Genomic DNA, 27,842 nt, shown 5'->3' with positions numbered 1-27,842 from the left:
TCCAATGGAAATTTAGAGTATATCTAAATAGACAGACATAATAAATAAAACAAGAGAATGAGTGAACATAATGAAGCAACAGAAAATGTATTATCGCAACAAGAAATGTTGAATTTTGTCTTTTGAAGCCTGTTCCAAAGTGGTAAGCTTTTTGTATTCATCAGGAGTGTTTGTTTTCACATTTTCGTGTCATTCAGCAGTCTTTGACAAGTTCTTTGTGGCTAAGGAAATTTAAAACTGCTTTCAAATTCTCTGAGCAGCTCACAGATCCCATCAAAATATACTGCCATAGTATCAAGAAATGTTGAAGAATTATACCTTTAAAGCTGTGCCAAGAAACCTAGCCAGCATCTTTCTCTCTTTCATTATCAAGCAGAGTTCTATACCGCCAGCCTTTGGGCTAGGCAATCCCATAGATAATTCCCATACAACTGCATACTGACAAAATTTTTAGACCAGAAAACACTTTTCTCACTCTGGGGAAGAAACATGGTGTAATCAGAAAAAGTAGTATGCAAAAGCAAAACTGTCTTTGCCATTAACCAACAAACAATGAAACTCTCCGGCATTTGGTTTTTATATCCAGAAAATAACGGGAGTGCATTGTAGCATCTATGGTGTCTCATAAAACACTCAAAGTATGAGTCTTCCTTTCCAGTCAGTGAAATGTCCAGTTCTCACATATGACCAGAATTTGACTGTATTACACAAATCTCATACAGTTGTTCTCTAAGCTAAACAGTCTGTTAAAGAGCAAATTTTGGGGTGGCTGAGAAGTAAGGAAGGAAAGAAGGGAGGGTTCATAGGAAGCTGCTTCTGGACATCTTGAATTGTCCAGGTCCCTCAAATTAAGCACTCCTATCTCTTATAGATCTGATCCTTTTCCAGTGTTCTCCTGTCAATGAATAACAAACACCATTATTCAGAAACTGAAAACCAAAATCTCTCCTTTGGTTCCCAAATTTAATCCATCACTAAATCTAGTCTGTTTTATCTGCTAAAATCATACATTCTTTCCACTTCCTGCATCTCCCATCTGTCATAGCCTCTTTCTTAGAAGACTGTAATAGCTCAAAAAAATATATTTATTTGGCTGAGCCATGTCTTGGTGGTGGCACACGGGATCTTTGATCTCTGTCTGCATGTGGAATCTTTAGTTGCGGCATGTTGGATATAGTTCCCAGACCAGGGATTTAACATGAGCCCTCTACAGTGGGAGCTCGAAGTCCTAGCCACTGTACCACCAGGGAAGTCCCTATATAGCTTTTTAAATTGGCTATGTGCATGCATACTCAGTTGCTTCAGTCGTGTCTGACTCTTTGCAACTCTATGGACTGTAGCCCACCAGGCTCCTCTGTCCATGGGATTCTCCACTCAAGAATACCAGAGTGGGTAGCGCTTTTTTTAAAGTCATCCTGACCCTTTTATTGTTGAAATTAAAAAAAATAAAAGATACTTAAATACAATGGTGAATATACAGGACAAAACAGAATCATAAAATTTAATGTTGAATGAAGCAGTGAGCTGAATGTCTGGATCTCCAAACTGGCTTTGAACCCAAAACCGCTTAAAAATGGATATGCTCACAGTTAATGGCAACTGGCTTATAGGTGAGAGAATGGTCGAAGCTGTTCCATTTGAACTTCCAGGGAAATTCTCTTCTCAAGAGCATCCTTTAACTGTTGCTGCAATTCACTATTCAATCTAGCCAAAATGTGTTGGTTTCTTTACTGCGTTTAATTGATACCTGAATAGCTTTCTTATCTTTCCCAACCGACCAAGGAAGAGAAGGTTGTGATGCAAGAGCAGCAGCTAGGACACCTGTCTTCTGTGCCTGTTTATCAACTTCTGGCCTTAATTCATCTTCTGATTTTAATCTCCTTCGAACAGGTTTCGGTGGTGGAGCAACAGGTGTTGCGCCTTTGCTCACATTGGCGGGAGCACTATCAGCTGTCTTTTCTTCAATTTTACTATCTGTTTTGGCAAATCAAAAAGAACTTGTGGGATCAGAAGCTTTTTCAAACAGCAGGACCTCTGGATGTTTCTCGGCTTCATCATCTGTTCTTCGTTTGCAGCAAATACTTCCAATTGTCTGAAATCTGCAAAATTTGGTTGTTCTGGTATCTGCTGAGGTGAGGTGCGAGTGTGAGTTACTAGGCCATTGGCATCCACTGGGCGATGCACAACAGAACAAGGAGCCTGTGAGGGCTGTGGTCTTGGAGGCACTGCAGGAGGTTGGGCAACAGCTCCAGTCTGTGACTTCCTTGTTGTGATGGAAAAGGTCCGATTCACGAGTTTGAGTGAACTCCGGGAGTTGGTGATGGACAGGGAGGCCTGGCATGCTGTGATTCATAGGGTCGCAAAGAGTTGGACATGACTGAGTGACTGAACTGAACGGAACTGAATACCTAAAGATGATGATCTAGAATGAGAGGGCTTAGGCCTTGGAGGTGGAGGTGGTGGTGCAGTGTTTTTAGGTGAGGTTCCTGAATGAGACCTTGGACGAGTTACATTGTTTCCAATCTGTTCTGGATCCAAAGTAAAAGAGTCTGAAGTACTGTAACCATCTGCTACAGTATTCCCAGAAGGAAATTTCACTGATGAATTTATTTTCTTCTGAAAGGTCGGATAGTTTCACAAGCAATGGGCTTTGTGGAATTAGTACGATCACTGCCATTTCTTCTAACTTCTAAGTTCTTCTGCATGTGGATTTTGCTTGGAGTCATACAAATGGGAACTGGATGAACAATAGCAGTATCAGGATCAGCTGGTGCAACGTTAGAATCAAACTGGGTCCGAGTTTGTGAGCTTGAAGAGCTTTCATTAAATGTCTCTCACTGCTCTGATTCAGCTGGGGCCAAGTCTGGTTTAGTGACAACATTGACAGGGATTTGCTTGGAGGAGCTTCTGCAGGAGAGCCTGAATAACCTACCTCACCTGGCTGATCCCCAACATCAGCTGAATCCTCCAAATCAATCAGTTTCGGCATTAAGCTTTCAGGGAGTTTTTCTCGTAAGTCATAGCTATTGTTCCTAGCAACTACCAGATGAAATGTAGCACAAAACTCAACCACTGTCAAGGCTCCATCTTTATCAAAATCAGAGAGTTCCCAAATATGAGAAAGTTCAAGAATAGGAAGTTTCAATTTTGTAAAAAAACTCTTTAGCTGTAGATCCTGCAGCTAAACAGGAATGAATCTCTTTAGATCAGGCTTAGTGGTTTTAAATTGATTTACATAGTACTGTCTTTGTTCATCTGTTATTTCACAAGGATCGCCACAACTACTGGACTGCCTACGAATTTCATTGGCAGTTGTAGCTGAGGCTACAGTTCGTACTGTTGTCTGGTCCTAGACAGAAGCAGGATGCATGGTTAAAAGAGTACTGGTTGGTGGAATAACTGCAAAACTGACCCAGTTTTCTTGAAGTGGAGGTGGAGAATGTCCTAACCACACTGCATCACCAGCAGGAGAACCTGACTGTGCTTTACCAAAGGGAGACCAGAATGGCCCAGGTTCTGCAAGAGACCTCCCACTGTTTCCTCCACTGGGATGACGGTTTTGCTTCCTCCATGTGTGTGGAGAAGTTGGTGGAGACTGCTGTGGTGAAACTACTGGGAACGCAGGTTCCTGCTGATCTACAGATGCATGAGGCTGGACAGTATCATGGCTTGTGGACACCTTTTTCACTTGTCCCCTGCCAGGCGGTGGGGGGTTTACACCAGAGTAAGACCCTTGATTTTCAGAATCTGAAGAATATGAGGTTGCATGACGAGATTCCTGTTCATTCTTTGAAGCAACAAATCTTGGCAGAGGAAGGTCCTTTACTGTATTTATACTTTCTTCTCTAGGGGATCTTCCTGACCCAGGGATCAAACCCACATCTCCTGCAGCCCCTTCATTGCAGGTGGATTATTTACCTCTGAGCCACTAGGGATGCCCTTTAATTTGTCTACTTAAATACAATTCGCTTTTCCCCAGCCAAACTTGCCTCCATTCTATAGCTATCAAATCCTTTTCAAAATGTGCCTTCTGGTCACATCACTCCACTCTTCAGCTTTAAAGAAAATGTGTCTGTGACTTCCCATTGCTCTTAAGGTAAACCTAAACCAAACATAGTGCTATCCAGTAGAACTTCCTGCAATAACGGAAATGTTCCCTGAACTCTCCAATATGGTGTCTCAGTTCAGTTCAGTCGCTCAGTTGTGTCCGACTCTTTGTGACCCCATGAAGCAACAGCACGCCAGGCCTCCCTGTCCATCACCAACTCCCGGAGTTCACTCAAACTCACATCCATCAAGTCGGTGATGCCATCCAGCCATCTCATTCTCTGTCGTCCCCTTCTCCTCCTGCCCCCAATCCCTCCCAGCATCAGAGTCATTTCCAGTGAGTCAACTCTTTGCATAAGGTGGCCAAATTACTAGCTGCAAACAGTAAATTGAGCACCTGAAATGTAGCAAGTTCAACTGAGGAACTCAATTCTTAATTCTCCTTAATTTTAATTACTTTAAATCCAAATTTAAATAACCACATCAGCCAGTAGCATCCATGTGGAGCTCAAAAGATGTCCCCTGCATTGTCTCAGTTCAGTTCAGTTCAGTTGCTCAGTCGTGTCCGACTCTCCACGACCCCATGAATCACAGCACGCCGGGCCTCCCTGTCCATCACCAACTCCCGGCGTTCACTCAAACTCATGTCCATCGAGTCGGTGATGCCTTCCATCCATCTCATTCTTTGTCATCCCTGTCTCCTCCCGCCCCTAATCCCTCCCATCATCAGAGTCTTTTCCAGTGAGTCAACTCGTCGCATGAGGTGGCCAAAGTATTGCAGTTTCAGCTTTAGCATCAGTCCTTCCAATGAAAACCCAGGAGTGATCTCCTTTAGAATGGACTGGTTGGATCTCCTTGCAGTCCAAGGGACTCTCAAGAGTCTTCTCCAACACCACAGGTCAAAAGCGTCAATTCTTTGGCGATCAGCCTTCTTCACAGTCCAACTCTCACATCCATACGTGACCATGGGAAAAACCATAGCCTTGACTAGACAGACCCTGGTTGGCAAAGTAATGTCTCTGCTTTTTAATATGCTATCTATGTTGGTCATAACTTTCCTTCCAAGGAGTAAGCGTCTTTTAATCTCATGGCTGCAATCAGCATCTGCAGTGATTTTGGAGCCCCAAAAAATAAAATCTGACACTGCTCCCACTGTTTCCCAATCTATTTGGGGAAACCAGATGGGAAGTGATGGGACCAGATGCCATGATCTTTGTTTTCTGAATGTTGAGCTTCAAGCCAACCTTTTCACTCTCCTCTTTCACTTTCATCAAGAGGCTTTTGAGTTCCTCTTCACTTTCTGCCATAAGGGTGGTGTCATCTGCACATCTGAGGTTATTGATATTTCTCCCAGCAATCTTGATTCCAGCTTGTGCTTCTTCCAGCCCAGCGTTCCTCATGATGTACTCTGCATATAAGTTAAATAGCAGGGTGACAATATACAATCTTGACGTACTCCTTTTCCTATTTGGAACCAGTCTGTTGTTCCATGTCCAGTTCTAACTGTTGCTTCCTGACCTGCATATAGGTTTCTCAAGAGGCAGGTCAGGTGCTCTGGTATTCCCATCTCTTTCAGAATGTTCCACAGGTTATTGTGATCCACACAGTCAAAGGCTTTGGCATAGTCAATGAAGCAGAAATAGATGCTCTTCTGGAACTCTCTTGCTTTCTCCATGATCCAGCGGATGTTGGCAATTTGATCTCTGGTGCCTCTGCCTTTTCTAAAGCCAGCTTGAACATCTGGAAGTTCATGGTTCACATATTGCTGAAGCCTGGCTTGGAGAATTTTGAGCATGACTTTACTAGTCTCTACATATTCTCTAACCTTTTCCTATACCAAGCTCCCTACCTCTTGGTCTCTCTGACTCACTCCTTTAGGTTTCACACATTCATTTTGCTTCCAGTTGACTCAAGAAAACTTTGCAAATATTAAAATATTATGCCTCTATTGGGGGAACTCTTCCCATTTTTTTTTTTTTCTAGTTAAAACCTACTCATCTTTCAGAGGACTTCCCAGGAGGCTCAATGGTAAAGAATCTGCCTTCCAATGCAGGAAATGCAGAGGATGCAGTTTCGATCCCTGGAAAAGGAAATGGCAACCCACTCCAGTATTCTTGACTGGGAAATCTCATGGAGAGAGGATCATGGTAGGCTATAGTCCACGGGGTCACAAAGAGTCAGACATGACTTAGTGATTAAACAACAACATCTTTCAGAAGATTCAAGAATGAAAATTGTGTCCCTAGGGAAGCCTTCTCAGCACACAAGGAAGCCAATTTCAAATGTGCTTAACTCATAATCATTGTCCTTGCCATAGTTGCAGTCTGATATTTATCTTTGTTGTTGCTTCCATAAAGCTAGACTGTTAGATCAACGAAGGCATGGACCACTGTCACCCCGTAATTACTATTAGCATAGAGTACTACTCTATAAATATTAACTGCATCAAAGAGTGATTATTTTTTATTACTCTGTAGCTCCAAAAATTCAATTTGATTTGGGCTTTTCTGGTACTATATTTGACCAATTTTTGTGTAAATATTAAGCATACAAAATAGCAACTAAAGAAAGTTTATCCAATTGCCAATCTCTTTCCAGACCAACAAAGGAATGGAATGAGAGAGCTTCCTTGGTATTTACTGATGCAGAAGTAATTGGACATCTGAGCTAAAAGCTCAAACTGATTATTAGTATCCAATTTACCCATAACAGTCTAAATGACATTCAGGCTGACAAATTAGTGAAGAAAACTTTCATAACTTTCACCTACAATCTGAGCTGCACAAATCCCTCTGCTCTTTATATCTTAATTTAATCCTTTTTGAAGTCATTTGTTCCTATAACTGGCATTTTAATCTTTTATGTGCTTCTGGTTGTCCCCGTTTCTCACTTTTTATCAGAATACACTTCTGCAGTTTAATGCTTTCAAAGAGCCTTTCGGAGTTTTACCTGACTTAAGATTCTTAAGTTCTCTTTCAAGGGTCTTTGAGTTGTAATCTTTTTCTTCATAGTGACAAGGCTCAATCCTAATTCCATGAATACATCTTGAACTTTTGAGGGGGACAGGCTTATAGGGCAATCTGTGTATTCATCTAGTCTGCCTCCCACCATGAAGACAAAGATGTCTCTCTGAATTCTTTAAAGGGCATGTAATAGAGACTAGTGTACTCTGCAACTAGGTGATTGTCCATACAAGATGGTTCCATTATAATTCCATAAAGCAAGGGTCCTCAACCTCCGGGCCAAAGACTGATACCTCCTGTCATATCAGCAGCAGCATTAATGTGCACAATAAATTTAATGCACTTGAGTCATCCTATAACCAACCTAGACAGCATATTAAAAAGTAGAGACATTACTGTGCCGACAAAGGTCCATCTAGTCAAAGCTATGGTTTTTCCAGGAGTCATGTATGGTATGTGAGAGTTGGATTATAAAGAAAGCTAAACACTGATAAATTGATGCTTTTAAACTGTGGTGTTGGAGAAGACTCTTGAGAGTCCCTTGGACTGCAAGGAGATCAAACCAGTTCATCCTAAAGGAGATCAGTTCTGAATATTCATTGAAAGGACTGATGCTGAAGCTGAAGCTCCAATGTTTTGGCCACCTGATGCAATGAACTGATTCACTGGAAAAGACCCTGATGCCAGGAAAGATTGAAGGCAGGAGGAGAAGGGGACAATAGAGGATGAGATGGCTGGATGGCATCACTGACTTGAACATGAGTTTGAGCAAGCTCCAGGAGTTGGTGATGGACAGGGAAGCCTGGCATGCTGCAGTACATGGGGTTGCAAGAGTCAGACATGACTGAGTGACTGAACTGAACTGAATCATCCAGAAACCAACCCCTACCCTAATCCGTGGAAAACCTGTCTTCCATGATATAAGTCCCTTGTAACCAAAAGTTTGGGGACCGCTGCCATAGCACACAAAATAGTTTCTGATAAATTTTATACCAGATCTCTTAAGGTAAATGATGTGTATGTGAACGTATGCTGAGAATGTCCACTTTTGGTCCCTCTCAACATAACATGGGCCATGAATATGGATACATCATGGTATGGGACCCAAAGTATGTATTTCAAATAGTACACCAATATCTAACATTCTGAATCTCATCACATCAATAATGTAAAGATAATAATACTCAGAATTTACTAATAGTCAATGAAGTAATGCAGTTTAAGTGCCTACTGATAGTATATTGGGCAAATGTTAAACAAGTTTCCCTTCCTAATCCCTCTTACTATTAGTATTTATCAAGGCCTTCCTTCTAGGAATTCTTGAGGCCATATGCATAGGTTCAGGTTCATCATTTGCATCATTGAAAACAATGTTGACTTAGTCATTCAGTATCTTCAATCCACCAGCTCTTATTATCTAGTATCATTTTTGTTGACTAAATCCAAGTGCTCAGTGGAGCTGGATTTCGGGCAACAAGCCTGTAGGGTTGACCATGTACTCTCCAAGGTCTTTGTGCTAGGTTAACTCTACTAGTCTACATTACCTTGCCTATCATTCCAATTCCCTATAGTCTTAGAAGCACCAACGCCTACATGACAATAACCACTAAATAGCTCTTTCAATCCCTTTGTCCTTAGGAGGCAGATCCTAATCTCTCTATCCCCAAACACTGGTCTTTCAAAGGAAGGGTGGCCTGGAACCTCATTCCTGTCCTCCACTGAATTTCAAGTCCTGTGTATCATTTCTACTTCCTCCACTATATTACATCTTCATTGAAAACAACAATAGCTAACCCTTAGCTAAGTTTGCCATTGCATGCTAGATTGCCTGGGTGCCATTACAAAGGTCAGTCGGCACAGCTAGTAAATTCATCTGTCACATTCATTCTTGTCTTTTTCTCCTCAATTGCAAGGATTCATGCTTCTAACATCAGTGCCTATCTCTCCAGCCTAAAGGAAGTATCTTGTTAGGATGAAATCCTTTATGTAGCCACTAAGAAATCAGAAGAAAAAAGGTTCTATTTGAGAAAATCTGAGGAAAAAACTGTTTTCCAGTAAAATATAACGATTGAGTGTAATGTAGATGCAATCATGATAGAAAAATAATAATGATAAACTAATAAGAATTGTTGAAAACTCAATTCTGAAGCTAAGGAAAACAAATTTAACTTGCAGACAGATCTTATAAAAGAAACAAAAACTGCATAGGTTTCCCACTTCCCCCTAATTCCAAGCTCAGATTCCCAACTCAAAAATCTTTATCAAAGGCAAAGTTTCTATTTTCTGTATTAATCTAATGACATCTGAACAACAACTGACCCCAAAAATCTGGAGAACATGGTTTCCTTTCTCTCATATCTTTTTTAGCTTCAGGGTCTGTCATCTTTAGTGGCAGGCAACACAGGCTCAGCAGCAGGCATCCGCCTGCCTGGCTCCCTCTAGAATGCTAAGAATGCTCTGGCAATAATGCAACATGTAAGATGGGGCTCCCAGATGGTTCTGTGTCCACCTAATCTCTCCTGCTCTACCTTTAAATTCTCAAAACCTTAGGCAATTCATTGTAAAACCTGTTCTATCTTCCTCTTACATTCAAATCTGTTTTCCTTCAGACCATCAATTTGATGAGAGAAAAGAATTGTACTACCTTCATAGGCATTCCTTAATATTATGTAACAGCCCAAATGGGAAAAGAATTTGGAAAAGAATAGATACATGTATATGTATAACTGAATCACTTTGCTATACACCTGATAGTATCACCACATTGTTAACCAACTATACTCCAATATAAAATAAAAAGTGTTAAAAAAAGAATTTCCTGAGAAGCTTGACCTAAAACCAATGGAAGTTTTATAGATCCATTTTCAAGGAACTCAGGAAGAGAAGGATAGATGCTAATGATCATCTGTCTCTAGTTGGTTTGGCCTTTTCTAATTAGATTCTCATAAAAAAGCATAATATACTGATGTATAGGTCAAATTTCATTATAGTGATTACAATGATAAGCAACCTAAAGATAAATGTACTCTTCAATAAAACCAAATGTTAGAACAACCATGTTATTATCCCTTTTTCTCTCCCCTACCCCTGATAGCTACTATCTGATCTTGTGCTGCTACTAAGGTTTTCTCTCTGGAACATATCGGGGCCAACTCTCTATCTTACAGTAAACTGCAAAGCATGTCTCTCTTCAGCACTTTTCATGGTTGGAATAATCTACCTATACTCATAACAAATACGTACTCTATATCAAACACACATATTTAAATCTTGATCTTCATGTAAACAATAATATTATTGAGGGTAAGCACTTGATGGTGGTTTAGCACTAAGTCACGTCTGACTGGCTTCCCTATGGACTGTAGCCTGCCAGGCTCCTTGGTTCATGGGATTTCTCAGGCTAGAATACTAGAGTGGGTTGCCATTCTCTTCTCCAGGGAATTTTTCTGACCCAGGGACTGAATCTGCATCTCATCCACTGCAGACAGATGCTTTACTGATGAGCCACCAAGCAAGCCCAAGTAAGCACTTATTATTTACTAAATATTGTCTAGCAAATATATGCTAAGCATTGTATACTTGCACTGTGTATTTGTTTTACATAATAAGTATACTTGTAATGTATAATGCTCAAAATTCTCCAAGCCAGGCATCAACAACGTAAACCATGAACTTCCAGATGTTTAAGCTAGATTTAGAAAAGGCAAAGGAAACAGAGATCAAATTGCAAGCATCTACTGGGTCATTGAAAAAGCAAGAGAGTTCCAGAAAAACATCTAATTTTACTTTACTGACTAGGACAAAGCCTTTGACTGTATGGAACACAGCAAACTCTGAAAAATTCTTAAAGAGATGGGAATACTGGACCACCTTACCTGCCTCCTGATAAATCTGTATGCAGGTCATGAAGGAACAGTTAGAACTGGACATGGAAAAATAGACTGGTTCCAAATAGGGAAAGGAGTACATCAAGGTTGTATATTGTCACCCTACTTATTTAACTTATATGCAGAGTACATCATGAGAAACACTGGGCTGGATGAAGCACAAGCTGGAATAAAGATTGCCGGGAGAAAAAAAAATAACCTAAGATATTCAGATGACACCGCCCTTATGGCAGAAACCAAAGAGGAACTAAAGAGCCTCTTGATGAAAGTGAAAGAGGAGAGTGAAAAGGCTGGCTTAATACTCAACATTCAGAAAACTAAGATCATGGCATCTGGTTCCATCACTTCATGGGAAATAGATGGGGAAACAGTGGAAACAGTGGCTGATTTTATTTTGGGGGGCTCCAAAATCACTGCAGATGGTGATTGCAGCCATGAAATTAAAAGATGCTTATGCCTTGGAGAAAAGTTATAGCCAACCTAGAGAACATATTAAAAAGCAGAGACATTACTTTCCCAACAAAGGTCCATCTAGTCAAAGCTATGGATTTTTGATGTGAGAGTTTGACTATAAAGAAAGCTGAGCACCAAAGAATCGATGCTTTTGAACTGTGGTGTTGGAGAAGACTCTTGACAGTCCTTTGGACTACAAGGAGATCCATGCAGTCCATCCTAAAGGAAATCAATCTGGAATATTCATTGGAAGGACTGATGTTGAAGTTGAAACTCCAATATTTGGCCACCTGACGCAAAGAACTGACTCATTTGAAAAGACCCTCATGCCAGAAAAGACTGAAGGCAGGAGAAGGGGATGACAGAGGATGAGACGGTTGGATGGCATCACCGACTCAATGGACATGAGTCTGAGCAAGCTCTGGGAGTTGGTGATGGACAGACAGGGAGGCCTGGCATGCTGTGGTCCATGGGGTCGCAAAGAGTTGGACACGACTGAGCAACTGAACTGAATTCAACTGATACTAGTAATGTGGAATAGTTCAGTTCAGTTCAGTTCAGTTGCTCAGTCATATCCAACTCTTTGCCACCCCATGAATCACAGCACGCCAGGCCTCCCTGTCCATCACCAACTCCTGGAGTTCACTCAAACTCAATTCCATTGAGTCAGTGAAGACATCCAGCCATCCCATTCTCTGTCGTCCCCTTCTCCTCCTGCCCCAAATCCCTCCCAGCATCAGAGTCTTTTCCAGTGAGTCAACTTGTCACATGAGGTGGCCAAAGTATTGCAGTTTCAGCTTTAGCATCAGTCCTTCCAATGAACACCCAGGACTGAGCTCCTTTAGAATGGATTGGTTGGATCTCCTTGCAGTACAAGGGACTCTCAAGAGTCTTCTCCAACACCACAGTTTAAAAGCATTAATTCTTCGGCGATCAGCTTTCTTCACAGTCCAACTCTCACATCCATACATCACCACCAGAAAAACCATAGCCTTGACTAGACGGACCTTGGTTGGCAAAGTAATGTCTCTGCTTTTAAATATGCTATCTAGGTTGGTCATAACTTTCCTTCCAAAGAGTAAGGGACTTTTAATTTCATGGCTGCATTCAGCATCTAAAGTGATTTTGGAGCCCCCAAAAATAAAGTCTGACACTGTTTCCCCATTTATCTCCCATGCTCAAACTACCACACAATTGCTCTCATCTCACATGCTAGTAAAGTCATGCTCAAAATTCTCCAAGCCAGGCTTCAGCAATACATGAACCGTGAACTTCCAGATGTTCAAGCTGGTTTTAGAAAAGGCAGAGGAACCAGAGATCAAATTGTCAACATCTACTGGATCATGGAAAAAGCAAGAGAGTTCCAGAAAAACATCTATTTCTGCTTTATTGACTATGCCAAAGCCTTTGACTGTGTGGATCACAATAAGCTGTGGAAAATTCTGAAAGAGATGGGCATACCAGAGCACCTGACCTGCCTCTTGAGAAACCTGTATGCAGGTCAGGAAGCAACAGTTAGAACTGGACATGGAACAACAGACTGATTCCAAATAGGAAAAGGAGTACGTCAAGGTTGTATATTGTCACCCTGCTTATTTAATTTATATGCAGAGTACATCATGAGGAACGCTGGGCTGGAAGAAGCACAAGCTGGAATCAAGATTGCTGGGAGAAATATCAATAACCTCAGATATGCAGATGACACCACCCTTATGGCAGAAAGTGAAGAGGAACTCAAAAGCCTCTTGATGAAAGGGAAAGAGGAGAGTGAAAAGGTTGGCTTGAAGCTCAACATTCAGAAAAGTAAGATCATGGCATCTGGTCCCATCACTTCATGGGAAATGTGGAATAAATATGCACTTATTACAATTGACTTGCATGTAATAGTAATCATGCTCTCACAGTCTTATGAAGTAGGCATTATTTACAGTCTGCAATCAAAACATCTAAAATCCAGAGCAGCTGAGTAATTACTCAAGATAATATAGATGATGAGTGGCTAAACCATGTTTCACACACAGTGTGATCCCAAAACTAAGACTCTTAACCCTGATCTCATACTGCCTGTTGTCAGGGTGGAAAGTTTCTGTACCACATTTGGACCTTTCTTTATTGAAGAGCTGGTTATCTTTGTATAAGCCATTTTTCCCATCTCAGATTATAATCTTTATGAACATTAAATAATTGTTGAATGAATGAGTAAATAAATATTAAACTTACCTCTGAGAAAGATTGTCAAGTTGAAATGTGAACTGTGGTTCATTAAATGTATGTATCCTGACAACAGGAAAAGAAGTAAGGAGAAAGGAGAAATCTAAAACTAGGCTATTGAATCATTCTCCTATACTTCTGGAAACATCATTATAGGGGTGATACTATTATTTCTGTGTCTATGGAATATATAGATGGAGGAAACTAGGGCTCTGAGAATTTAATTTATCAGATAATGGCCCTGGTAATCAGCAAAGTCAATGTTTAAAAGCCAGGTTGCCTGGTTCCAAAGCTCATGCTCTTAAACTAATTTACCATATAAATGTCACCAGGGGATCTGACATATCCTCTTGAGGTTTTAACTCTATACATGTGTAGTTAAGAGAACTTTGGTTAACTTCTAGTTTTGCTATTAATGAATGCTATAATTCTAAATAATCATTTCAAGTTTGTGGTGAATATGGTTTTTCCCGTAGTCATGTATGGATGTGAGAGTTGGACTGTGAAGAAAGCTGATCGCCAAAGAATTGATGCTTTTGAACTGTGGTGCTGGAGAAGACTCTTGAGAGTCCATTGGACTATAAGGAGATCCAACCAGTCCATTCTAAAGGAGCTCAGTCCTGGGTGTTCATTGGAAGGACTGATGCTAAAGCTGAAACTTCAATACTTTGGCCACCTCATGCGTCGAGTTGACTCATTGGAAAAGAGTCTGATGCTAGGAAGGATTGGGGGTGGGAGGAGTCAGGGACGACAGAGAATGAGATGGCTGGATGGCATCACCGACTCGATGGACATGAGTTTGAGTGAACTCCGGGAGTTGGTGATGGACAGGGAGGCCTGGCGTGCTGTGATTCATGGGGTCGCAAAGAGTCAGACACGACTGAGCGACTGAACTGAACTGAACTGAACTGAGAAAATGATGGTGCTAGAGGTAATGCTATTTAAAATCTATACTTGATCTAATGGATCATTAGTCTGAAATTTACCAGCTCATTTTTGCAATCATAATTTATTCCAACCATGGTATCTTCAGTTTAAAAATGTGTATACTAACTGGATGTAAACAAGCTGTTGTTGACAGTGAAAATTTGACAAAATATATCATTAAATGAAAGAGATGCTGAGTTATAGAGAAAATTACTACAGTCCACCTAAGGATGTCATGTTTTCATGAGTTTTATGCTAAAACCTTGAAAAAAAACCATAAAAGTTCTAGCTGAATGACCTCACCTATAGCAATAGTTTTCCTGATACAGATGTTACTTTATGTTTTAAAATGGTATCACATCTTCTTTTAATATAATCTGTCAATGACAGTGGCCAAGAATTGATGAATGATCCAGTAGAGAATTACATGGTATTTAGCTTTTCTGGAGCGATATGACATTTCAGGTTTAGGATGATTCATCTCACGGTTAACATGTCAAGTTTTCCTGTGAGATGTTAGTTGTTGCAAGAAATGTAATAGAGCTATCACTGGTACATCTGGAGGTGGGTTAGAGTCTGATGGCCACTCTGGAGTGGTTATGTGAAAGGGTTGTCATGTGTCCAAAACATCTATTGGGCAAAGTCTTCTGAATTTTAGGCAACTGCAGATTTGAAACACACTGTTGTACTCCACATGCAGTTAGTACTCCCCTGATGTCCTGGAAAGCCCTATGTCCTGAAAATCAGTTAAACCATTAAAGGGTTTTATTGACCCACAAACCCTTGGGTGTTTCCAAAATTTGTGCTCAATCCCATCAACATTTGTCAAGGTTAAATCCCTACTATTTAGGATTCACAGCCTATACAAGATACTTTGCTTTTCTTGTAGGCTTCCCATCTAATTAGCTCTTTAAAAGAAGTTAATAAAAAGAGAAGACTCTGTACACTTTAGGGTTTACCCATCTAATTGGAGAAGACTCACCCACACAGGAGACCCCTGGCATTGCACCAAGGTAACAGGTGGTGGTCACTGCTGGGAGGAAAGATTGGGTTTATATCTGTTATTGTTAGGTGCTCACCACAGCCAACCATAAACAGTTAAATCAAGGAACTATAAAATGGTCAAAAATGAGCACAAACTCAATTCTAAAGTCTGGCTATGATTCACAAGTGATGTTAATTTCTGAAAAGATTATCTCTGTGATTTAATTTCACATGGAAAACATCCTCCCTTTGCAAACCTGAATCTGTGGCTTCCTGGGTTTCAGAGAAATCTTTCAAGAAGAAATCATCCAGGAGGAGATAGGCTATTGCTTAAATGGTCTTGATGTTCCCATGACCTTCAGTTCCCTTCTGACCTTCTCACTCCCTTTCCCAGAGCCTGTCCTAAGCCAGATGCTGGATGGGTACTCATCCCCCAGGCCCAATTTCTTTTCTCAAAGATGAAACAGTCAGTATTTCTCAAAAATGACTTCAATAAGAAAGGAGAGAAAACAAACTTGAAATAAAAATGATAAAAGCATCCCAGCTAATAAAAAACATGTTGCTTTTTATAGTACAGTTATCTCATACCATTTACTAGCTTTGAAATCAGGTATAGAGTTCCTTCCAATAATTCAAACTGACACTCCAATGTGAACCCACTAATGAGTTCTTTTGAGTAAAAGGTATTTATTTTTAAATACTATTACTTGTCCCAGGCTTGATAATAATTTATAATTTTTAATTGAAACCTTGTTATATATTTTCATCTAAAGAGTCATTCTAAGGATAGGCAGAATAGCTATACCTGAGAAATATAGTTAAAGAGTGCTGCATATCATTCCAACCCACAGAGAGGCAATGCCAAAGAATGTTCAAACTACCACACAACTGGACTCATCTCACAAACTAGAAAAGTAATGCTGAAAATTCTTCAAGCAAGGTTTCAACAGTACATGAACCGAGAATTTCAAGCTGAATTTAGAAAAGGAAGAGGAACCAGAGATTAAGTTTCCAACATCCTTTGGAAAGATGAGTTCCAGAAAAACATCTACTTCTGCTTTATTGACTAAGTCAAAGCCTTTGACTGTGTGGATCACACCAAACTGTGGAAAATTCTTAAATGGATGGGAATACCGGACCACCTTACCTGCCTCCCGAGAAATCTGTATGCAAGTCAAGAAGCAACAGTTAAACCAGACATGAAACAACAGACTGGTTCCAAATTGGGAAAGGAGTATGTCAAGGCTCTATATTGTCATCCTGCTTATTTAACTTATATGCAGAGTACATCATGAGGAACGCTGGGCTGGATGAAGCACAAGCAGGAATCAAGATTGCCACGAGAAATATCAATAACATCAGATACGCAGATGACGCCACCCTTATGGCAGAAAGCAAAGAGAAACTGAGAAGGCTTTTGATGAAAGTGAAAGAGGAGAGTGAAAAAGCTGACTTAAAATTCAACCTTCAGAAAACTAAGATCTTGGCATCTAGTCCCATTCAGTTCAGTTCAGTTCAGTTCAGTTCAGTCGCTGAGTCGTGTCCAACTCTTTGCGACCCCATGAATCACAACACGCCAGGCCTCCCTGTCCATCACCAACTCCCGGAGTTCACTCAAACTCATGTCCATCGAGTCGGTGATGCCATCCAACCATCTCATTCTCTGTCGTCCCCCGCTCCTCCCGCCCCCAATCCTTCCCAGCATCAGAGTTTTTTCCAGTGAGTCAACTCGTCGCATGAGGTGGCCAAAGTATTGGAGTTTCAGCTTTAGCATCAGTCCTTCCAATGAACACCCATGATTGGCAAATAGATGGGGAAACAATGGAAACAGTAAGAGATTTTATTTTGGGAGGCTCCAAAATCACTGCAGATGGTGACTGCCGCCATGAAATTAAAAGACTCTTTCTCCTTGGAAGAAAAGCTATGACCAACCTAAACAGCATATTAAAAAGCAGAGACATTACTTTGCCAACAAAGTTCTGTCTAGGCAAAGGTATGGTTTTTCCAGTAGTCATGTATGGATGTGAGAGTTAGACCATAAAGAAAGCTGAGTGCCAAAGAACTGAAGCTTTTGAACTGTGGTGTTGGAGAAGACTCTTGAGAGTCCCTTGTACTTCAAGGAGATCCAACAAGTCCATGCTAAAGGAAATCAGTCCTGAACATTCATTGGAAGGACTGATGCTGAAGCTGAAGCTCCAATACTTTGGCCACCTGATGCGAAGAGCTGACTCATTTGAAAAGACCTTGATGCTGCACAAGATCAAAGGCAGGAGGAGAAGGGGAAAACAGAGGATGAGATGGCTGGATGGCATAACCTACTGGATGGACATGAGTTTGAGCAAGCTCCGGGAGTTACTGATGGACAGGGAAGCCTGGCATGCTGCAGTCAATGGGATCAGAAAGAGTCAGACACGACTGAGTGACTGATCTGAACAAAATTCATCTCTGTCACTGGCTACTTATATTGCCTTAAATTTCCCAATCTTCTATTCAGCATAAGGTACTGAAAGTTCTTGATAAATAAAATACATCATTTGTTCTTGTTCACTGAGCCCTTCCTGAGAATACATAATAAATATGAGAGACAACTGCAATCCACTGGAAAATGCTCTGTTAGATGTCAGATAAAAAGCCTGTCATTTCAGTTGTACCATAAACTTAGGACATGGAACCAAATTTTTAAAAATCTTGACATATTGGTAGAATTAATGAAGTATTTGGTGGAAATTAGTATTTCAAAATTAACTGTACAATAGGAAAAAGAAGTCATGAATTGTTTGTAATCTCAGGAGAGCAAACTCTAAGTTAATTATAAGTTCAGCATGGGTCAACAGTGTGAAGGGAGGCTCAGGAAGGGATTGTGGCCTTGAAGTGACTAAATGATGTCACTCTCCGTTTGCACAGGGTAGAGGATCACCTCACTGAATTCTGCACTGGACAGGCCATGCCTAAGTGTTTGGTTTTGCAAGCCTTGCCATTAGAAAATAAGCATGGTAAATATCACCTAGGAAATGGTGATATTTTGTCACTATTTGTCACCATGAATGAAGGTTCCAGAAACTCTTCATTGTTATGAAGAGAATAGAGCTGAAAAAGTGGTCAGAAAGATGAGGTTTGAACTATTGTTTTATGTGAGAGTTGAGTAGTTTGGGGCAAGTAATTTTACCCCTTTAATGCTCAGTTTCCTCAGCTATAAAACTGGCATAATGATATCATCTTCTTTATAAGGTCACTGTGCAGGTCAAATGAGATCATTTAAGTTAATGCATTATCTAAGTTGTACATGCTACGGAAACACAGGAGAAATAATTAATCCTGTTCTGAACAAAAAATAACATACTGTGTAAGAGGGAGAAGCTCATTATTTATGATTTTCATAGGGTTAGAGGCAGGAGTAGAAGTGAAAATGAAGCAGATTTGGCTTAATAGATGAAAGAAGCTAATAATAATTGATAAAGTGTCAACAGCATCATTGGTTGCCTCAAGAAGTAGTAAGCTTCCTCTCTTAGGAGGAATTCAGGGAGAAACTGGGTGAAACCTGGATGGGGAGGTTTACTGAAAGGTTTATAGAAACTTTTCCTGGTGAAAGAGTTTACCAGTCTGTTGAGGTTTTGCTACAACCCCAACATGCATTTCCAGATCACTCAGTTAAGGACAGTTATTTGACAATAATCACAACGTCAGTTGGAGGCCCTAGCACATACTAAGCACCAACCATATTCCAGTGAGCCTAGAACATTTATATACCTACCTTTCATGTTAAACTACGGATTGCAAAGGAAGGAACAATTCTACCTTAAGACCTGTCTCCTATACCCCCAATAAAATATAGCTGTTAATAGGACAAGAAGTGGAAAGATTGTTGTCCAAAATGCTGCTTCTCCTTTCTTGTACCAATACTTTCTAATCTAGCCCCCTAGACAGTGCTGAGAAAAGCAAGATTATATGGACCAATAATGTAGATTGCAACATATATGCAACAGCAAGCAAAATAATTCTATGCCACCCAGAAAATTATTACCTTGCAGAATTCATAGTTTTAAAATCTTGCCTGGCTCTTTAAACCAAAAAAAGAGCTCAACTCCTTTTCTGACAAACGGTATCACTGATTCTACTTGGAGAAATGAGTAATCAAATCTCACGCTTCAGAAAATAAGCTCAACACTGTAAGGATCAGGAAGATATATTTTCCTTTCACAGCCCTATAGTGTTTGACAAACTTGCTCTGAGCAAAGGCAACAACAATTGGGGAGTCTTTGCTTTATTTCAATACATCAGCATCAGTTTGGCTAAGGACCTTGAAAGGTGAGGGCCCAAAAGGGGAAAGACAAATGCCAGATTCCTTAATCTGAAGGTACCATGCAAAACGCAAAGACTTTATTCTTCCTGTTGGTTGGGGTGCTCTCATTTATGGAATATGTGAGAATAGATAAATACATGCTTTGCATTCTCTAAACAATAAATGGATTGCCACTGGGGGCAAAGAATGATACGTGCACACAACATCATATTTTACTAACCCAGGTTTCTCTTTCTGTGGACTCATTTCTAAGTTCAGTTGAGAGAAATGAGGAAAATGCTACCAAGGATAAAACTTTATTCATTTCTGGGTCTATTTGGAAGTCAACTTGTGAGCCCACTAACAGCAGGTTGAAAATTGTTAAGGAAAGCACCTGTCCTACCTTCAGTGATGACTTGCAGGGGATGAATGTGCCAAATGGGACATCCATGTATCCCTGTGAGTTACAGCCTCATTTATAATGGTACAGGACAAAGAAATAGCAACAGACGGTCATTGTAAATCCTTCTATTTTTCAGAGTCAGCTTTCAAAGTGTGAAAATTATTAGATAATTTAAAGCTGTTTGAGTTCAAGTGAGAGAAGTGGCAAGATGAGTGCTTTTACAATTCTTAGAGCCTTCTCTTGTGAAAGAAAAGGTGACTTCCAAGAATCCTCTGGCGAGTAGGCACAAGTAAATATGACTGTTAGAGGTGAAGGGGAGAATTTTTCAAATTTGCTCGTATAGATCTACAAGGTTATGTATGATACTGTATATTTGAAAGCATAGGCATCCATCCATAAATACATTAAGATTAAGGAAACTGGGAACGAAAGACTGGAAGGCTTAAAATCATCTTTCTTGATAGCTGTCACATGGCCACCTATCCCCAGGACTAGCAAGACCCACACGGGCACAGGTGGAACTGTTTCTGAAAACATAGGATGTACTGTATTTAATCAAACCTCCTCCTGTTCAAGGCTATTTCCTATTCCAAATATTATAGATGGAGGCTGATCTCTTGACTAGGGAAAAAAGAGAAAGCATTTATAAAACATCCCTATCCTCTGATTTATTAAAGAAGATGAAAAATTCTTAAACCAGATGGAAGAAATACTCCAGGAAAATGGGTGAGGAGAAAGAGTGTCTAAGGAGGGGAGGAAGAGTTTAAAATGTCATTGAGAAGTTGACAGATCAAAAAGGATATTGGAAGAGTAGATAAATAAAAAAGAGTAGGCAGCATCTCCAAGACACACATATGAAGATTTTCTCTTAGAGAAAATCAGGGCACTCTACAAAACAGCAATAAACAATAATAAAATCCATGAGCAATAACAGATGTATGCACACTGTTAAAATTCCAGGAAGAAATGATGGTGTATTTGTGTCTGGTGACTTTCTGCTGAGGCATATGGTGACAGCCATATGCAGAGATGGCATGGATAATTGGCTCTTAGGCTGTCTTTCTGGAGTGTGAATCCAAGACATGACAGAAAGCCTGCCCAGAGTCATCAACCTCACTCCCCTCCAGTTCCACTGGTCCACATGGGGATGGAGAATCGAGTCACAAAAAGACACATTTATCCTTTCAACATATACTTACTGAGAGGCACTGAGAAAGGGGAGACAAGAACAAACACAGCAAGACTTTATTCTCCTGGGGTCCCAAAGTTTGTGTTAAGACAGGCATTTGTAAAATAACTACCAAGTGTGAATATCGCTATAATAGAGAAGTAAAGGATGCTATAAGGTGAGTCTTTCTCTGAAGAAAGAACAGCAGATGCCAAGCCCTGGAGACAAGAAGAAAATAAAAATGGTCAACTGAGAGCGGTGCATCTCTAATAATCCTGACAATCTTGATTTCAAAATCACTCAGAAATTTCAAGGAAGATAAGAAACAAAATCACTAACTCATGGGGAAACATTTGTAAATCCAAATCACGGTATGATGAGGAAAAGATTAAATTATGTGATGGACTCATCAGAAATAAAAGTGAAGTCAAACTTCAGTTTCCCAACAGGAAGGATCAAATGAGCTGTCAGACAATTTACCATGGAGAAACTATACCAACATACAGGAATCTATGAATGTGAGGTAAAGGGGAGTAAACATGGGACTCATGTAGGTGTACCTATGTGAGAATCATTTAAACCCCCAGGTAACCTCCAAGACACTAAGCAGTCAAGTGACACGTGTGTGTGTGTGTGTGTGTGTGTGTGTTACTTGTTCAGTCATGTCTGACTTCTGGCGGCCCCATGGACTGGTAGCCGGCCAGGTTCCTCTGACCTTGGAATTCTCCAGGCAAGAATACTGGAGTGGGTTGCCATGCCCTTTTCCAGGGGATCTTCCCGACCCAGGGACTGAACCCTGATCTCCTGCACTGCAGGCAGATTCTTTACCATTTGAGCTACCCGGGAAGCCCCAAATGACCTCTTCTCCAGTGTATAGCTCAAAAAAAAAAAAAAAAAAAAACACATAAATCATAGTTTCCCACATCCCAGGACATATACTAAAGGCAAGAGAAAGATATATATATAATAACAGAAGGTTATTTACTTGGGATAACAACATTTGACTAATAGGAATTTCAAAAAGGGAGAGCAAAAGAGATTGGGGTGACGACAGTATTGCTGAGAAAGGAAATTTTCCCTCACCTGAAGGAAAGAAGTTCCTGATTGAATAGACTCACTGAAAGCTCTGTACAATGAACAAAATATAACCCACAGCAAATCGTATCTTGATATACCTGAGATAGAGGGAAGACTTTAAAAACTTCCAGAATGACATATAAGACATAGTTCTGGATATTGGCAAATGTTTATCTCAAATTAGATTTCAAAGTACAGAAATAATCCCATAACAACTGTCACTATAAAGGAAACATGGCTCACCACGGTGGAAAGCACTGCATTTTTTATTATATAATTCATTGTGAAGAGAGAAGGAAAATAAAATTTAAAAAACCGATGTGAGTGCCCAATAATTATACAAATATGCTTGAGTTATAAAGGGAAATAAGTCATACAAAAAGAGAAATAAAGAGAAATACCACAATTAGAAAAAAAGTAAATGCAAGGACTGAAATGGCCACAAATTAAATAAGATGTTTAAAAATGCTAAGAAAAATGAAAAGTGCAGTGTAACCCATGATTGATTAGAATAAGCAGAAAGGATATTCACATACTAAGGTGATTTTGGAAACACTTGGTTCTCTTAAAATGGAGAAGTTTCAACAAATCAAAGAGAAGCCTAGTTTTAAAAGGAGAAATTTACTCCATGCATCAATTAATTTCCTCATTTGAAAAATAAGGATAGTTCATGTTCTTGTTGTGATAATTAAATGAATACATGCAAAACATTTCAAAAAATATGCAACGTGTAGTAAACATTCAGTGAGATTAATCATTTGTTTTTAATATTTTATTATTTTCTTATATATATTTTTTCTGTGAATCCCTAAATCTACTCACATGTGATATGGACTCACCACAAGATACTCTGTGGTTCAGTAGTGACCTAACAAGAAAGGCAAAAATGTGTAAAATGGGGATTAGGAAAAAGTTAGTTTTCAGACAATGGAAGAGACTGGATGATAGTATTTCAATTTACTATACCCAGTGTAATTTGGCAAATTCAGGTTCGACTAGTACTGGGAAGGATTGAAGTCAGGAGGAGAAGGGGACGGCAGAGAACGAGATAGTTGGATGGCATCACCAACTCAATGGACATGAGTTTGAGAAAGCTCCGGGAAATGGTGAAGGACAGGGAAGCTGGTGTGCCTCTGTCCATGGGGTCGCCAAGAATCAGACACAACTGAGTGACTAAACAACAAGTTCAACTTATACACCATGACTATTTATAGGGGGAGATTAGTGGTGATGATGCATAAGGCTAAGCACGGATGGTGGACATGTTCTTTTGTACTTAGAGTTAGATGTCAGGCATATAGTTGCTGGCAAGCAGGTTGGACCCACGGCATGGTTTAGGTTGAAGCAGCCAGGTAAGATTTGCACATCTAGCAGAAACAGGGAAAAAGGACACCAAGGCAGAAGTCCTGGGTTTTTGCACAGAACACAGTTCTTGTTCCTAACATTAATTATCATTGTATATAAAACATGGACTATATGTTTATCAGTGCAATGAATAACAGAAAACCTGGAGTGATACACAGCATATTAGTTGGGTACCAATGGAAAGGATTTCTATTGCCAAATTCAGTTCAGTTCAATTCAGTTCAGTCCCTCAGTTGTGTCTGACACTTTGAGACCCCATTGCCAAATTATGGAGGTCCTAGTGGTTACATATAAAGCTCTATGTACAGATTTATAGAATTAAATTCATATGTCTAAAGGAGATGAAACCGTAAACACAGTTACTAAGAAAACATAAACACAGTTACTAAGAGAAAAAATAACTCAGATCTTTAATTGAAAATTTGAATAAATTAGCTTTCAAAGTCTGAAGCTAGACAGCATGTAAAACATACCATGGTTAAATGTAACTTTTAGTGCTGACCGAAGAGGAAATTTCAAGTTGTACCACTTGTCCAATTCTTCCATTCTTGAACAACTCTTGTTTGCTTAGATTATCTATATTCAAATCCATTTTTTAAAATCAAATTTAGTGGCTCTACATTTCTGGTTTAAAAGTACTGCATTATCTTGTTTCCCCTGTCTACCCAGATCCTGAATATCCTGACCAGATACCAAGCCTGGAAAACTCTATGTAGGAAGCTCAAAATCACAAATGGAAGTAAAATATTTGCTCACTGGTGTCAGTGAAAGCAGGAGTCCCAGAAGAATCACTGATGAGATTATACTTGGCATATTATTTTTCTATTCTGAGAACCATACTACATATGTAATAGAAATAGGTAAACAGAAAGATACAATATCTGGAAACCAAATCATTTAAGAAATGATAGAAAGAATCAAAGAGTGAAATTTTATAAGAACATTACCCAAAAGTTTGGTAAGTGTCCTACGATCAAAAGAATTCAAACATACTTTTGGGTAACCATTCCACAAAATATAGTATGAAATGTTACTGCTCTGTGTAGGTTATACTCTGTTCCCGTCTAATTATTTTTTCTGTTTTCTCTTTGTTACAACAATCAAGGACAAAAATTAACATTTACTTATCATTTTCACAGTGTTCTTAACAGTGTATTGAATGGAGCAATGACGACTCATCAGAAATGTCTTTCTGAGCTTAAGTCAGGTTGCTGTATAGCTGACTGAGTTCTCCTATTACAGAGGCTTTCGTTATAAAAGAAATGTTACCAGGCATCCATTGTGAATCCTAAAAATGTATTAGTATATTTCCCACTACACTGCCTAACACATAGCAAGTAGCAGAAACCCAATTCAAACTTGCTTAAGAAGGAAAGAAGGAGAATTATGCTCATTTTATCATTTTTCATTGAAAGTGGTATAATAGCGACATTTCATTTTGTTATTCCTTCTTTGTTAAAATGCAATTTTTACATACAAAAAGAATTCTTATCAGCTTTTGGCTCTCCTGAGGTATATTTATACTGAAAAGGTGGAATAAATCCTTATTCTTTATTTATAAATTTTGTAGTTTTCTTCATAGATCTTGTACATACTTTGTTATAGCTAAATATTTCGTGGTTTGGGTTGCTAATGTAAATGATAACTGTGTTTTTAATTTCAAATTCCACTTGTTTACTAGTAGAGAAGTAAATGATTGACACATATTAACCTTGCATCCTGAAACTTTGTTATACATACTTACTAGGTTCAGGAGGGTTGTGTGTGTCTCTTTCAGACTTTCCTATAGAAGATCATGGTTTCTGCTAACAGACACAGTTTACTTCTTACATCACAATCTGTATTTCTTTTTTTTTTCCCTTTTGGTATCTTATTGCATTAGCTAGGATATCCAGTATGATAATAAAAGGCAGTGGTGAGAAGGGACATCTTTGCCTTGTTCCCCATCTTAACAGAAGAACTGGCAGGGTTTTAATTCATTGTGGTAGGTGTAGATTTTTTTTTTTTTAACTGATGTTCATTATCAAATTGAGGAAGTTCCTTTCTATTCCAAGTTTACTGATAATTTCTATAATAGACAGGTGTTCTGTTTGTCAAGTAAATATGTAATAAAATAGGTAAACAGAAAGTAAATATGTAATAGAAATAGGTAAACAGAAAGATACAATATCTAGGAACCAAATCATTTAAGGAATGATAGAAAGAATCAAAGAGTGAAATTTTATAAGAAAATCACCAAAAATATTGGTAAGTGTCCTACGATCAAAAGAATTCAAACATCTTTTTGGGTAACCATTCCACAAAATATAATATGAAATGTTACTCTTCTATGTAGGTTTCTATCTGTATATTGTATCTTTCTGTTTACCTATTTCTATTCCATATTTATTCTATCAATCTATTGATATTATCATTTGATTTTTCTCTGTAGTTTATAGTTTCTTGGAAGACAATTTAACCCCTGACTTGTGGGGGGTGGGCAGATTAGTATGATGCGAGTGTATTATACTTTGGGTACTTTATTTCTAATCTTTTCTTCAGCTCCACCTCAGATGATCAGGCATTAGATCCAGAGGTTGGGGACCCCTGATCTAGGTTATTAATATCTTTGTATGGAGTATTCCCTTTTTATCCTTTTAATGTCCATGGGATCTAAAGTGGAGGTTAAACTCACAAAAGTGTAGTGACATCCCCAAAGACTGGGACTCTCATAGAGATTTTCTCTCTCAGGCTTGTACACTGAGATCCAGTGATTCACTGATTATAGTTCAGGTTTTCCCAGCCCAGTAGTGGTTCCTACAGAGGTGGGTTTCTGCCCCAAGAAGTTGTGCTCCTCTGTATCTGCCTGTCAGGCTTTGGCAGAGAGGTTTGTCCTATTACCTCCCTTCCCTAATGGATCTAAAATTCTTGATTTTTTAGTTTGTTCAACTTGTCAGGATGGAGTGGCAACGTCTGTTTATTGAATGACCAGAAATCAGAAGTGCCAGTTATCTTTTAAAGTCTTAAATCTTATTTATAAAATAAGCAGAAGTTACTTTCAGTTCAGTCACTCAGTCGTGTCCGACTCTTTGCGACCCCATGAACTGCAGCACACCAGGCCTCCCTGTCCATCACCAACTCCCGGAGTCCACCCAAACCCATGTCCATTGACTCGGTGATGCCATCCAGCCATCTCATCCTCTGTCGTCCCCTTCTCTTCCCGCCCCCAATCCCTCCCAGCATCAGTGTCTTTTCAAATAGTTGTAGTCTAACTCATTCAGCCTTAGTTCTGTGACTAAGATCATATATAACTGATCCCACAGCAACTTCCCATAATCAGAATATGCCAGCAACCTACTTAGTTTACCAATTATCAACAATTCCTTAGGCTGCCCAAACTTTTATGTATCTTTCTATAACTTCTCCCATTGTATATTTATACCTCTGAAGTGCATTTCATGTAGCAAGTTCAATAAACCTATCTTTATTCATTTAAATATATATATATATTCATTTAAATATATAATACTAAAATTCTTAGTGCCTAATTGCGCTAGACTGAATAATATCCACCCCCAACAATATCTGTGTCCTATTCTCCAGAATCTATGAGCACGTTACCATATATAGCAGAAAGGACCTTGCATACATGACTAAGTTAACGATTTTTGAGAGTGTAAAATTATCCAGGCAAGCCCATTATAATCACAAGGATCCTTGTAAGAAAGAGTCAAGAGAGTCTCACATACAGAGAAGACAATGTGATGTTGGAAGCAGAGGAATAGAAAGAGGAAGAAACTTTGGAAACTGATGTGCTCTTGGCTTTGAATATAAAGGATGTGACCATGAGCCCAAGACTGTTGGTGGCTTATAGAACTAGAAAAGGCAAGAAAAGAGATCCTTCCCTAGAACCTCGAGAAGGAAGCAGCTTTGTGGGCCTGCTATAGACTTCCGACCTCCAGAACTATAAGGTAATACATTTGTGTGGTTTAAAGCCTCTAAATTTGTGGTGACTTGTTGCAACAGCAATAAGAAACTAATACACCAAAAGACATTAAGATGATTTCTTACCTGTGTTTGTGTTTGCGTGGACGTGCAT

At 39.4% G+C, this 27,842-nt stretch overlaps 1 pseudogene; it reads right to left on the bottom strand.

Annotated features, from left to right (window-relative positions):
- Positions 1-1,604: 1,604 nt before the first annotated feature.
- On the bottom strand, positions 1,605-27,842 carry LOC129560777 (ralBP1-associated Eps domain-containing protein 1 pseudogene; annotated as a pseudogene).

Source organism: Moschus berezovskii, chromosome 10 (assembly GCF_049115385.1).
Source record: "Moschus berezovskii isolate FMDL1 chromosome 10, NW_MosBer_1.0, whole genome shotgun sequence".
Lineage (NCBI taxonomy): Eukaryota > Metazoa > Chordata > Mammalia > Artiodactyla > Moschidae > Moschus > Moschus berezovskii.
This window is presented reverse-complemented; position numbering and strand designations above follow the sequence as displayed.